The sequence below is a fragment of the Oncorhynchus nerka genome, linkage group LG7, assembly GCF_034236695.1.
Source record: "Oncorhynchus nerka isolate Pitt River linkage group LG7, Oner_Uvic_2.0, whole genome shotgun sequence".
NCBI classification, from domain to species: Eukaryota; Metazoa; Chordata; class Actinopteri; order Salmoniformes; family Salmonidae; genus Oncorhynchus; species Oncorhynchus nerka.
Genome location: NC_088402.1, coordinates 47,424,982 through 47,439,637, shown reverse-complemented (window position 1 = coordinate 47,439,637; position 14,656 = coordinate 47,424,982).

Genomic DNA, 14,656 nt, shown 5'->3' with positions numbered 1-14,656 from the left:
ATGTCACATAATTAGTTAAATAAAGTCCACCTGTGTGCAATCTAAGTGTCACATGATCAGTCATATGACCTCAGTATATACCTGTTCTGAAAGGCCCCAAAGTCTGCAACACCACTAAGCAAGGGGCACCACCAAGCAAGTGGCAATATGAAGACCGAGGAGCTCTCAAAACAGGGACAAAGTGATGCAGAAGTACAGATCAGGGTTGGGTTATAAAAAAATAGCAGAAACTTTGAACATCCCACGGAGCACCATTAAATCCATTATTAAAAAATGTAAAGAATATGGCACCACAACAAACCTGCCAAGAGAGGGCAGCCCACCAAAACTCACGGACCAGGCAAGGAGGGCATTAATCAGAGAGGCAACAAAAGAGACCAAAGATAACCCTGAAAGAGCTGCAAAGATACACAATGGAGATTGGAGTATCTGTCCATAAACCCACTTTAAGCCATACACTCCACACAGCTGGGATTTACGGAAGAGTGGCCAGAAAAAAAACATTGTTTTCACCAAAATGCATGTGGGAGACTCCCCAAACATTTTTTATTTTATTTCACCTTTATTTAACCAGGTAGGCTAGTTGAGAACAAGTTCCCATTTGCAACTGCGCCCTGGCCAAGATAAAGCATAGCAGTAGGAACAGACAACACAGAGTTACACATGGAGTAAACAATTAACAAGTCAATAAATAACACAGCAGAAAAAAAGAGAGTCTATATACATTGTGTGCAAAAGGCATGAGGAGGTAGGCGAATAATTACAATTTTGCAGATTAACACTGGAGTGATATATGATCAGAGGGTCATGTACAGGTAGAGATATTGGTATGCAAAAGAGCAGAAAAGTAAATAAATATAAACCGTATGGGGATGAGGTAGGTAAAATTGGGTGGGCTATTTACCGATAGACTATGTACAGCTGCAGCGATCGGTTAGCTGCTCAGACAGCATATGTTTGAAGTTGGTGAGGGAGATAAAAGTCTCCAACTTACCCTTACCCGAGGTAGAACAAAATACAATCATCTCTAATGTCTCTAATTTATTAAATGGATAGTTGTGAGGAAAAAGAATCCTGCAAAAGTTGTTGTATTGATAGATATTGTGACACACCCCCTAAACTCAAAACATGCAGAATAATGTCGGGCTGATGGCGGGGTGGGCCACATTATCATGTTTCAGGGAAGAGCCAGATGCAGACTATGTCAAAGTAACAAAAGTGTATTACTAGAACAGGGGGAAGGCAAAATGAAAGTACAAGAGCAGACAGAGGTGAGTCATCATGATCAGCAACAGACAAACAGAGAACACAGGTATAAATACACTTGGGTCAATGGGGAAGATGGGCGACACCTGGAAGGGGGGGGGGACAAGCACAAAGACAGGTGAAACAGATCAGGGTGTGACAGTACCTCCCCCTATAGGGGCGCCACTTGGTGTCCTACCTGGGCGCATACCTGGTTGGAAACAGGAGACAAAGGGCTGTGAGACATGGGTTTGTTTCTAGACACATGAAAAGTGTGATGTATACAGAGGGTACGAGGCAACAGAAGACAAACAGCAGAGGGGCTAATGATCATGGAGATAGGGAAAGTTTGCAGTACTCGGGTGGACAGTCATACCCTCTGCCCATGATGATGCCGGGGTCCGGTGGCGGTCCACTTGTTGTTGATACCTGGGGATGGTCTTGAGAAGAGCAGACTGGGCTCTCTTCCAGGTACGACGTCAGAAGCCGACAAACATCTGGGCCAAGGGTATGCCAACCTCTTCGTCTTGCTATGGGAAGAGCGGGGGCTGATAACCCAGGGAAAACTCAACGGGCGAGAGACTCGTGGCAGAGAAAGGAAGGGAGTTGCGGGCATATTCAACCCACACTAGTTGCTGTCTCCAGGTGGTTGGGTTGGCGGAGTCCAGGCAGCGAAAAGTAATCTCCAGGTCTTGGTTGTCTCACTCAGACTGGCCGTTGGACTGGGGGTGGTACATGGAGGACAGGCTGGCCGAGAACCCAATGAGTGTGCAGAAAGCTTTTCAGAAACGGGACCAGAACTGAGGACCCCGGTCGGAGACCATGTCCACTGGGAGTCCATGGATCCGGAAGATGTGCTGGGCCGTCCCTTTGGCAGAGGGTAGCTTGGGGAGAGGAATGTAGTGGGGGGCAATGGAAAACCAGTCCACTACTGTCAGGATGGCGGTGTTGCCATCAGACCGGGGAAGACCAGGGACGGTGAGGAACAGGCAGTGGTTGAAGGAAACCAGCCGGAGCTTGCCGGGGAGTCTTGTTCTGCACACAGATCGTGCATGCGGCAACGAATGCGGAGAAGTCAGGATCAATGGTAGGCCACCAAAAGTGTTGTCTCACAAAGGCCAGGGTCCGACGGGACCCCGGGTGGCAGGCAAGCGTGGAGGAGTATGCACAGTCCAGAACCGAGGAGCGGACAGCATCAGGAACAAAACATCCAGTTATTTGGGCCCTCCCCGGGGTTCAGCTGGAAATGCTGTGCCTCACAAACCTGCTTCCCTATTCCCCAGCTGATTGCTCTTGCCAGGCTCGAGATGGGAAGGATGGTCTCGGGTTCTAGGGGTGTAGCCGCGTGGCTATAGGGGTGTGACAGCACATCCGGCTCAACATTGTTGGATCCTGGTCGGTATGAGAGGGAGAAGTTGAACCGGGTGAAAAGCAGGGCCCCCCTAGCTTGCCTGGAGTTGTGACGCTTGGCGGCGCTGAGGTTTTCCAGGTTCTTGTGGTCTGTCCATACAATGAATGTATGTCCCGCCCCCTCTAGCCAGTGCCTCCCCTCCTCCAATGGCATTCTTCACCGCGAGAAGCTCACGATTCCCCACATCGTAGTTCCTCTCCATGGCGTTGACGCAGGAGAAGATGAGGCAGGGATGGAACTTGAGGTCCAGGGCAGAACACTAGTACAGGACAGCACCCACTCTGGCATCCGAAGCATCGGCCTCCACAATAAACTGGTGGGACGGGTCAGCATGAACCAAGATAGGAGCTGGGGTGAAACGGTGTTTGAGATCCAGGAACGCCCGGTCAGCAGCTGGGGACCATGTGAACGTAACCTTGGGAGAGGTGAGTGCAGACAGGGGGATGCCAGGGTGCTGTAATCCCGGAAAAAACGGTGATAGAAGTTGATGAATCCCAAGAAACGTTGCAGATGCACTCTGGATGTAGCCTGGGGCCAATACACCAATGCTCTCACCTTCATGGGATCCATCTGTACACTCCCTGCAGCGATGATGTAACCCAGGAAGGGGATGGTGGAGCAATGGAATTCGCACTTCGCACTTGTCCAGGAGGCGTTGGAGAACCTGTCGGATCTGGAGCACGTGTTCTTGGGCAGAGCGGGAGAAAACGAGGATGCCGTTGAGGTAGACATGTTTGGTTCAACATGTCGCAGAGAACATCATTCACTAGAGCCTGGAACACAGCAGGGGAGTTGGTCAAATGGCATGACCAGACACTCGTGGTGACCACTGGTCGTGTTGAAGGCTGTCTTCCCCTCGTCCCCTTCCCATATCCACGCGGTGCCCAGCGTCATCTGGGTTATAGTTCATGATCAGCTCCTTTTTCTTGATCACATTGAGGGAGAGGTTGTTGTCCTGGAACCACGCTGCCAGGTCTCTGACCTGACTAGCTGCCACTCCAATCTGTCCCTTACACACATTTAATTGTCGGGGCACTACTACCATGTATCAGTGAAATTGGTACAGCACCCTCACTAAAGGGTAGCACAAACATTTCCTCTAACAAGGCAAGCCTCAAAATATGTTCATGAGCCAGAAACAACAATACCATGCAGTTTGACTAGTGGTCAAACTGTTTTTGGTGGTATAGTACGGTACTGTATTCTGTGGGGTGGAATTACGGTACTGTTCGAAATACAGCAATTAATTGCTGTATTTGCTGTATCAAAATATGTTCATGAGCCAGAAACAACAATACCATGCAAGGTAACTACAAGGACTATTGCAGTGATTGGAGGCACCGGTGGTGTCTTCGAAGATATTTATGATAAACTTTGACATTAAATGGGGTTCTATGGGAGAGGAAGAGGGAGAAGTAGAATTTTCTGATGAGTTAAACTAAATACTGATCTAACCAATCTAAAAACTGTCTCTGGTGAAGGCTAATGCCTAGGAACATGTTCCAGGGAGATTAAACATGTTTTTTCGATGAACACAATTGATGAAATTGATGAAAACATTAAACAAGGCAATACAACAGTTTACAGTGCCTTGCGAAAGTATTCGGCCCCCTTAAATTAATACTTTGTAGCGCCACCTTTTGCTGCGATTACAGCTGTAAGTCGCTTGGGGTATGTCTCTATCAGTTTTGCACATCGAGAGGCATTTGTGAACAGCAGTTTTCAGTTCTTTCCACAGATTCTCGATTGGATTCAGGTCTGGACTTTGACTTGGCCATTCTAACACCTGGATATGTTTATTTTTGAACCATTCCATTGTAGATTTTGCTTTATGTTTTGGATCATTGTCTTGTTGGAAGACAAATCTCCGTCCCAGTCTCAGGTCTTTTGCAGACTCCATCAGGTTTTCTTCCAGAATGGTCCTGTATTTGGCTCCATCCATCTTCCCATAAATTTTAACCATCTTCCCTGTCCCTGCTGAAGAAAAGCAGGCCCAAACCATGATGCTGCCACCACCATGTTTGACAGTGGGGATAGGGTGTGTTCAGGGTGACGAGCTGTGTTGCTTTTACGCCAAACATAACGTTTTGTATTGTTGCCAAAAAGTTCAATTTTGGTTTCATCTGACCAGAGCACCTTCTTCCACATGTTTGGTGTGTCTCCCAGGTGGCTTGTGGCAAACTTTAAACTACACTTTTTATGGATATCTTTAAGAAATGACTTTCTTTTTGCCACTCTTCCATAAAGGCCAGATTTGTGCAATATACGACTGATTGTTGTCCTATGGACAGAGTCTCCCACCTCAGCTGTAGATCTCTGCAGTTCATCCAGAGTGATCATGGGCCTCTTGGCTGCATCTCTGATCAGTCTTCTCCTTGTATGAGCTGAAAGTTTAGAGGGACGGCCAGGTCTTGGTAGATTTGCAGTGGTCTGATACTCCTTCCATTTCAATATTATCGCTTGCACAGTGCTCCTTGGGATGTTTAAAGCTTGGGAAATCTTTTTGTATCCAAATCCGGCTTTAACCTCTTCCCTCTACTCGGGACGCTTGCGTCCCAACTAGAGCTCTGGAAATGCAAATGCGCTACGCTAAATGCTAATAGTATTAGTTAAAACTCAAAAGTTCATTAAAATACACATGCAGGGTATCGAATTAAAGCTACACTCGTTGTGAATCCAGGCAACAAGTCAGATTTTTAAAATGCTTTTCGGCGAAAGCATGAGAAGCTATTATCTGATAGCATGTAACACCCCAAAAGACCCATAGGGGGACGTAAACAAAATAATTAGCATTTCGGCGTTACACAAACCGCACAATAAAATAGAAAACATTCATTACCTTTCACCATCTTCTTTGTTGGCACTCCTAGATGTCCCATAAACACTATTTGGGTCTTTATTTAGATTAAATCGGTCCATATAAAGCCTAGATATCGTTATATGTAGACTGTGTGATAAACGAAAAAAACATCGGTTCAAAACGTAACGTAATTTTTTAAAATTCAAAAAGTCGACGATAAACTTTCACAAAACACTTCGAAATACGTTTGTAATGCAACTTTAGGCATTAGTAAACGTTAATAAGCGATAAAATTCATCAGGAGGCGATGTGAAGATCATTAGCTGTCCGTCTGGAAAAATGTCCGGCTAGAAACTCAACGAAAATATCCGGTCCTAGACCTGAGGAGATACGGTGCCCTGCATGTGTTTGACCAAGAAAAAACTCGAAGGGAAATGACAAGACTCTAGACACCGTGTGGAAGCTGTAGGTACTGCAACCTCAGTCAATTAATTGTGGTTCACCTTTATCAATTACATTTACATTTAAGTCATTTAGCAGACGCTCTTATCCAGAGCGACTTACAAATTGGTGCATTCACCTCATGACATCCAGTGGAACAGTAGTGCATCTAAATCTTTTAAGGGGGGTGAGAGGGATTACTTTATCCTATCCTAGGTATTCCTTAAAGAGGTGGGGTTTCAGGTGTCTCCGGAAGGTGGTGATTGACTCCGCTGTCCTGGCGTCGTGAGGGAGTTTGTTCCACCATTGGGGGGCCAGTGCAGCGAACAGTTTTGACTGGGCTGAGCGGGAACTGTACTTCCTCAGTGGTAGGGAGGCGAGCAGGCCAGAGGTGGATGAACGCAGTGCCCTTGTTTGGGTGTAGGGCCTGATCAGAGCCTGGAGGTACTGAGGTGCCGTTCCCCTCACAGCTCCGTAGGCAAGCACCATGGTCTTGTAGCGGATGCGAGCTTCAACTGGAAGCCAGTGGAGAGAGCGGAGGAGCGGGGTGACGTGAGAGAACTTGGGAAGGTTGAACACCAGACGGGCTGCGGCGTTCTGGATGAGTTGTAGGGGTTTAATGGCACAGGCAGGGAGCCCAGCCAACAGCGAGTTGCAGTAATCCAGACGGGAGATGACGAGTGCCTGGATTAGGACCTGCGCCGCTTCCTGTGTGAGGCAGGGTCGTACTCTGCGGATGTTGTAGAGCATGAACCTACAGGAACGGGCCACCGCCTTGATGTTAGTTGAGAACGACAGGGTGTTGTCCAGGATCACGCCAAGGTTCTTAGCGCTCTGGGAGGAGGACACAATGGAGTTGTCAACCGTGATGGCGAGATCATGGAACGGGCAGTCCTTCCCGGGAGGAAGAGCAGCTCCGTCTTGCCGAGGTTCAGCTTGAGGTGGTGATCCGTCATCCACACTGATATGTCTGCCAGACATGCAGAGATGCGATTCGCCACCTGGTCATCAGAAGGGGGAAAGGAGAAGATTAATTGTGTGTCGTCTGCATAGCAATGATAGGAGAGACCATGTGAGGTTATGACAGAGCCAAGTGACTTGGTGTATAGCGAGAATAGGAGAGGGCCTAGAACAGAGCCCTGGGGGACACCAGTGGTGAGAGCACGTGGTGTGGAGACGGATTCTCGCCACGCCACCTGGTAGGAGCGACCTGTCAGGTAGGACGCAATCCAAGCGTGGGCCGCGCCGGAGATGCCCAACTCGGAGAGGGTGGAGAGGAGGATCTGATGGTTCACAGTATCGAAGGCAGCCGATAGGTCTAGAAGGATGAGAGCAGAGGAGAGAGAGTTAGCTTTAGCAGTGCGGAGCGCCTCCGTGATACAGAGAAGAGCAGTCTCAGTTGAATGACTAGTCTTGAAACCTGACTGATTTGGATCAAGAAGGTCATTCTGAGAGAGATAGCGGGAGAGCTGGCCAAGGACGGCACGTTCAAGAGTTTTGGAGAGAAAAGAAAGAAGGGATACTGGTCTGTAGTTGTTGACATCGGAGGGATCGAGTGTAGGTTTTTTCAGAAGGGGTGCAACTCTCGCTCTCTTGAAGACGGAAAGGACGTAGCCAGCGGTCAGGGATGAGTTGATGAGCGAGGTGAGGTAAGGGAGAAGGTCTCCGGAAATGGTCTGGAGAAGAGAGGAGGGGATAGGGTCAAGCGGGCAGGTTGTTGGGCGGCCGGCCGTCACAAGACGCGAGATTTCATCTGGAGAGAGGGGATTGGGTTCAAGTAGCGCATCGATATATTTTCCCATTTTCAGTGATCAGTTTTTCCTGTGCTTTTCGATGTAAATGCCGTTCTGGTAAAGCCACAGCAGTGATTTAACCAGTTTTATAAACGTCTGAGTGTTTTCTATCCACACAGACTAAGCAAATGCATATACTATATTCCTGGCATGAGTAGCAGGGCGCTGAAATGTTGCGCGATTTTTAACAGAATGTTCAAAAAAGTAGAGGGTCGACTTAAGAGGTTAAAGCTACACTCGTTGTGAATCCAGGCAACAAGTCAGATTTTTAAAATGCTTTTCGGCGACAGCATGAGAAGCTATTATCTGATAGCATGCACCAATACACTACAACACAAAAGCACAGCAGGGGACGTAAACAAAATAATTAGCATTTCGGCGTTACACAAACCGCACAATAAAATAGAAAACAGTCATTACCTTTCACCATCTTCTTTGTTGGCATTCCTAGATGTCCCATAAACACTATTGGGTCTTTATTTCGATTAAATCGGGCCATATAAAGCCAAGATATCGTTATATGTAGACTGTGTGATAAACGAAAAAAACAGCGATTTCACAACGTAACGTCATTTTTTAAAATTCAAAAAGTAGACGATAAACTTTCACAAAACACTTCGAAATACGTTTGTAATGCTACTTTAGGTATTAGTAAACGTTAATAAGCGATAAAAATCATCAGGAGGCGATGTAAAAATCATTAGCTGTCGTCTTGGAAAACATTTCACGAGAGAGCTCTTCCAAATGATCTGGGCGGAGACTGGAGGTAAGTGGTTCCCCTGATTCGGTTCAACCAAGAATCAAAGATGATTCAATTCACAAGACTCTAGACAACATGGGGATGCGTTGGGAGTTGAAACCTCGGTCTTATGTAATTCGGTTCACTGTGAACAATTGCTGGAAGTGGCGCAAGGATATTTATTTCCATTTTCTGTGATCAGGTTTTCCTGCGCTTTCCGATGTAACGCACGTTATGTTATAGCCACAGTCGTGATTTAACCAGTTTTAAAAACGTCTGAGTGTTTTCTATCCACACATTCTAACCATATGAACGTACTATATTCCTGGCATGAGTAGCAGGGCGCTGAAATGTTGCGCGATTTTTAACAAAATGTTCAAAAAAGTAGAGGGTAGGAGCAACAGGTTAAACTTCTTCACAACAGTATCTCGGACCTGCCTGGTGTGTTCCTTGTTCTTCATGATGCTCTCTGCGCTTTTAACGGACCTCTGAGACTATCACAGTGCAAGTGCATTTATACGGAGACTTGATTACACACAGGTGGATTGTATTTATCATCATTAGTCATTTAGGTCAACATTGGATCATTCAGAGATCCTCACTGAACTTCTGGAGAGAGTTTGCTGCACTGAAAGTAAAGGGGCTGAATAATTTTGCACGCCCAATTTTTCAGTTTTTGATTTGTTAAAAAAGTTTGAAATATCCAATAAATGTCGTTCCACTTCATGATTGTGTCCCACTTGTTGTTGATTCTTCACAAAAAAATACAGTTTTATATCTTTATGTTTGAAGCCTGAAATGTGGCAAAAGGTCGCAAAGTTCGGGGGACCTAATACTTTCGCAAAGCACTGTACATTTCAGGATAATACTTTATGAACAAAGCATTTATCGAAACATGAATCTGAGAGGTAGGCAGATAACATACACTTGACTCAAATCTAATATACTGTACCTAGAAAGGGGGGAGAAAGATAGAAGGGGAGAGTGACAAAGCGAGTGAGACAGAGAGAGAAAGAAGGAGATAAGAGTTGTAATAGTTACCACAAGTGCTATAGGACTAAATCCATCATCATTGGCCACGACGTGACAATGTCAAAATCAATGTTTTGATAAATATGTACTCAACTCGAGAAATTCTGTTTTAAGAAACATTTTACAGTCAAGGATAATGATGGTAATAATATATTCTTATTTGTATTATGCAAAGTCTTAATATCGGTAACAATAATGGTTTTATCCTAATACTCAGCACACCACTATTAAAGACATACTGAGGATGATTGCGCTAACTAAGCAAGAGGTTTTTTAGAACAGGTGCACACAAACTGGAAGTCAGAGCAAATCCTAATATTAAAATATTGTATTGATTTCAGATATATTTAAAAAATATATATATTCTAATATCATGCAAAAAATTAAGTTTCTGTCCATCACAAAGGAAAGTTTGAATACATTGTTGATAACTACTACTGGAGAAAGTGGAAATGTTGACCATAGCTTCTAAAGGCCCATGTTTTACAGGTGGAACTGGCAGAGGGTGTTAAAACTCCAGGCAAACATTATCACTCGACTGAGCAAAGAACCATCAAAGTGCATTTCTGAGCTCATGATGGCTCTGTTTCCCAGAGAGATGATGACCCGCTCTTCAGTGACAGGAAAACATTCAAATGCATTCCGGGACCAGGAGGCAAAGAAACAGCTGTGCCTAACCAAAGTGTCTGGTATTTGCAATAAGATGCTTATTCATGTTTTACTATAAATACAGTACAATAACATGTACAATTATGAAAGATAAGATTTTTACTTCAAAATACAGCAGAACTACTAGTACCATAAAATGGCCAAAAAGGGGTTTCGTAGTTTATTTTATTATTTTATTTTATTATGTATATATTACAAGAGTGTGAAGGTGTCTGTAACCTGATTTCAGGTCTATTAGTTTGTGCCAAGACTGTTGATTAATTTGGGGTTAGGCAGGCTATTCTGTACTCAAAGCAAATTTCTTAAAAACCCTCTTTTCTTTCTCTCCACAGCGTTTTTAATTAGGTTGAAACCAGATGGAGGAGAAGGATGTCTTAAAAACAATTAGATCGAAGCTTAACAATGAGTCGATATTTCTTATGAAGTCCAAGATTTAGGTTTAAAACTGCTTCCGGCGACAGTTCCCAGTCCAGAGCTTCCGGCAACGTTTCACAGTCCGGAACCTCCAACGACGGGCCACAGTCCGGAACCTCCAACGACGGGCCACAGTCCAGAACCTCCAACGATGGGCCACAGACCGGAACCTCCAACGACGGGCCACAGTCCGGAACCTCCAACGACGGTCCCCAGTCCGGGGCCTCCCGCAGTCCAGAGTCTCCAGCGATGATCCACGGTCCGGTTCTACAAAGGCAGAGGGATCAGTGTAAAGAGGGGGGGGGGGGGCGTCCAGAACTAGAGCCGCCACCAAAGGTAGATGCCCACCCAGACCCTCCCCTATAGCACCTTTGGGGGGGGGGGGGGGGGGGGGAGGCACTGTCGCGCCCTGACCTGAGATATCTCTGTTTTCTTGATATTTTGGTTAGGTCAGGGTGTGACTAGGGTGGATACGCTAGTTTTTGTATTGTCTAGGGGTTTTGTGTTGTCTAGGGTTTTTGTAGGTCTAGGTATTTGTAGGTCTAGGTATTTGTATGTTTATGGTGGCCTGATATGGTTCCCAATCAGAAGCAGCTGTTTATCGTTGTCTCTGATTAGGGATCATATTTAGGTAGCCATTTCACCAAAAGGGAAATGGCTACCTAAATATTATCCCTGGTGTTTGTGGGATCTTGTTCTATGTTTAGTTGCCTGTCTACACTATTCATATTAGCCTCATGGTTCGTTTTGTTTAGTAAGTTTGTTCAGTGTTCATTCTTTTAATAAATGAGAATGTACGCATACGACGCTGCACCTTGGTCTTCCTTTAACGACAGCCTTGACAATAAGATTGCTATAGTTCTCTAGTATATCTGAATTTACCACAAGAATACTACGTTTTTTAGTGACATTTCTATAATACTCTTTTACAGTAATCCTATAATGCTTTTTTGTAAGGGTGCTCTCAGAGAGTATTGCGCAAACGCAACCTACGCAACCTACTGTCAACGTCTCGCTTCAGTACAAGCGGATAACACAACCCTCTCATAGGATGAGGTACAAGCGCAAGAGAGAAACTAAATAAAGCACTGGGTGCTTGAGTTGTTTTATGTCAGTTAGATGTAGCTTACTCTTCATGACCTATACAGTGGTTGGCATTTGGATGAATAAAGGCATATTTGAGAAAAGTATAGAAGGATTGTTTGAGCAGCTCTCAGCTCTGAGCACTGAGCAGGCATGTCCCGAAGGAAACAGGGCAATACAAGGCAATTTAAACGTACGTTTATTTTTCTCTCTATCTTTTGTGTTGCTTTAAAAACACAGACAGTATATGCTGCTGAAATATTTAGGAAACAAAGGTTGGGCTCTGACTTTAATGTGAGATTCTTTATAGCCTAGCTTATATGTTGAAAAAAATAAAGCATGTGTTGAAATATGTGTATTTGAAAGAAATCATCATCATAATATCAATAGGCCTATATAATATTAAATGCATGGTTACAATCATTTATAAATTGTTGTATACAAAATATTCTGGAGTTTAGTGAAATGTGGTAATTTCTGCAAATTTTATTCTTGGAAGTGGAGCCTACTTTTTTGTTGTTGCTCTTTTCATAATATTTCTTAGAAGTGTCGAAACAGTTATGATTCAATACAATGTATCCATGTGTTCCATCAGCAATATTTACTTTTACTGTATTCTTCTTTATATATATATTTTTGTGCAAACAAAAGAAAATCAGCTCAACTTTTTTGAACTTGGTTTTAACCATTCATGAATTGATTTGTTTATGTTATCTGACAATGCTCGTGATTAACTGCATTCAGATACTCCTGTTTCTGAATGGCATGACTGCAGAGCTTATCCACTTGGCAAAAATGTATTGAATCTACATTGTTTACACATCATTTCAACAACAAAATCTATGTGATGATGTTGAATCAATGTGGAATCCATTTTCACCTAACTTTTACCCTAAATCCAATGACATGGTGAATTTCGTTATTGATTTCACATTGAATTCACTTTAGTTGACAACTCAACCAAATGTTAATCAAAACTAGAAGTTGAACTGACGTCTGTGCCCAGTGGGTACTGTTTGGTAGGCTATTTGGTAGGCTATTTGCATTAAATATAATTTTTCTGTGCATGTAATTCGATTTATATAGTAATTTAGCTTAGATTCAGGGTCATAAGATGACCCAGCCTTGAACACATTGTGATGGCCTGTCCTAAACCTCATACAAACCACTGCCCTCATATGGCATTTGTTTACGCATTTACATGTTTTGAAATATATTTATTCCGTTCATAATGGCCTTGGCTGTTTATGATATATGTTAATTATGTAATTGTTATGCAGCCCTTCAGCCCCTCAAGTAAAGTGTTTAACTTGTGTATAAATGCAGTCTGTTCTGCTCACCTTATGTCATTGGACTGCCTTGATGTTATCAGAGTAACAACTAGTGTGTTTAAATGATATAACTGTTTCAACCCTTCTAACAAAATTAGGTCAACGTACATGACCTGTATGTACTTTAATACAGTGTGTATGTCTCACCTCCTGTCATTTGGTTATACAACAAGTAAAAACTCTGGTATGGTTGGGGGGGATGTGGTGAGCCTGAGAGCCAGTCCAGCAGCACAGACAGTTATAGCAGAGGACAAAAAGGTTGATAAAGGGTGAGGAAGATTTCGCTGCAGAGTATTTTAATATTTTGCTTATTCCATTTTCTGGGGCACCCTCTGCAGAGCAGATAAAAAGAGGTCTGAAAGAGATCCGTTAATTTGCCCAGATGACTGAGTTGATAAGAGGAGATAATGGAGAAGAAAAGCTGTTGAAGATATACCATCAGACACCCCATTATTACTATTAGAATTCCAGCCTGGCAGTCTGCAGCTTGCCGATAATACCCGTTTCAAACCCTCCCCCCTCTTCCACCACTTTGGCTGATAAGACAAAAAAAATGTCACTCTGTCCACACTCCCGAGTCCTTTTATTATCCCACCTCCAGGATATTCTGATATGATGATATATTATGTATTTTTCCCCCACCTCAACTTTTGTCCCCTTTTGAAATTATTATTATCATTTCTCTCTTTTTTTCCTCACACACAGATAGAAGATTTAACAAAGGAGTTTTTTGTTGGAAATCTTCTTTCCCGATGGTTTTCCCCCCTCCTCTCACCTTCCTCCTCCCCATAGAATCCAGAGCTTTTATAGTAAATAAGAGTTTGATCCCAAAGCCAGATAGAGGAAAAGGAGGTGTTGTATCGGAGAACACATATCAACGGTATCAGCCCTGCCTAACCACCCCAACCTGGTAGCAGCTGTTGTTTTTGCCTTACCACCTAAAAACCAATATGCCAATAAATATTGTTCAGATTGGTCTCCATTCCATGGCGGGCCAGACAAATTTATTAAAATAATGTCCAGTGCTTTGCAGATTGGGCTAGGCTGGGGAGGTGTGATATGTGGTTGTGTGATATTTAACCTCCACAGTGTCCACACACCACCATGCCTCTCCTACACACAGCCTATCTGCTTCTTTAGAGGTAGTATCCTGTAATTATTCATGTTTCAACGGGCACCTGTCCTGACTCTTTCTGTGAGTATTTACACTGTAACGCAGTACTCTCCAACCCTGTTCCAAGAGAGCTACCTTCCTGTATATTTTCATTTCAACCCCAGCTGTAACTAACTTGATTCAGTTTATCAACCAATTAACTATTAGAATCAGGTGCGCTAGGATTGGGGTTGGAGAGCCCTGTAACAGAAAACTAATTTATACAGTAATTTGGGGTATTATCAACAGTAAAATACTGAAATGTTTTACTGCAGCATACTGTAAATTATGGTGCATTGTGGGAAAATGTGGGCAGGGAAAGAATTGCTGTATTTCGAATGGTACCGTAATTCCACCTCACAGAATACAGTAAGTAACATACCGTATCTTTGGAGTGCTAAAAACCTTTTGACCACTAGTGGTTGCATGGTATCGTTGTTTCCACTCTTCTGGGAAGGCTTTCCACTAGATGTTGGAATATTGCTGAGGGGACTTGCTTCCATTCAGCCACAAGAGCATTAGTGAGGTCGGGCACTGATGTTGGG